Raw genomic sequence first — 782 nt, forward strand, 5'->3', positions numbered from 1 at the left:
GTGTACCGGTTGGATTAACAAAAATTGGTTAAATACGATCCCTTAACTGCATTCTTTACCAATCTTGGAAATGTAGGATGAGAAGCCAGAAAGTTAGGATTAAAGAGTGATGGATGGATGGGTCAGCACAATTTTATCCATACTGGTGGTAAAACATTTGGTGTGTTACTTAAATGTCTTGGTGCTCTCTCACATTGTTCCAGTTTAAGGCTTATATTTACTGTTATTTCTCTGCGTGTGGGTCAGGATGAACAATGTTAGAGATTGCGATAATTGGCAGCTGAAAAAGAATTGAAGAGTTAAAAAACCTGGTGTTCCATCCAACTAATCCCATTGATTAGTTGGGGAGGTCTGAGCAAGTCACTCGACTACTTCGAGCCCGGGTTGCCTCATCTGTAAAAACAGGCTCTGCTGAGAAATTATCTTCAGAAAACAAGATGTTTTCCAGAATCCCATCAGACTTCTGTCAGCCCTCAGGTGGGCTGCCCAGTAGGTGCACCTTACACTGACCGCCTTCTGTGCCCCTCACAATGACGCCTATCGTGACCCCGCCTCCCACCTGCGGGCGGCCCCGCCTTCATCCCGCCGCGGCCCCGCCTCGCACCTGCCGTGGCCCTGCCTCCATCCGGCCGCGGCTCCGCCTCCCACCCGCCGTGGCCCCGCCTCCCTCTCGCGTAGCTTTTCCCGGAACCGAGCCCTCCCCCCGCCCATGCGGAGCCGCGGCCGCCGGCGCCGCCCCCTCCTTTCGCCCGCGTGCCGCAGCCCGCGCCGCCTGTCGCCGC

This window comes from Herpailurus yagouaroundi, unplaced genomic scaffold (assembly GCF_014898765.1).
Source record: "Herpailurus yagouaroundi ecotype Mexico unplaced genomic scaffold, PumYag 29, whole genome shotgun sequence".
In the NCBI taxonomy this organism is placed as follows: domain Eukaryota; kingdom Metazoa; phylum Chordata; class Mammalia; order Carnivora; family Felidae; genus Herpailurus; species Herpailurus yagouaroundi.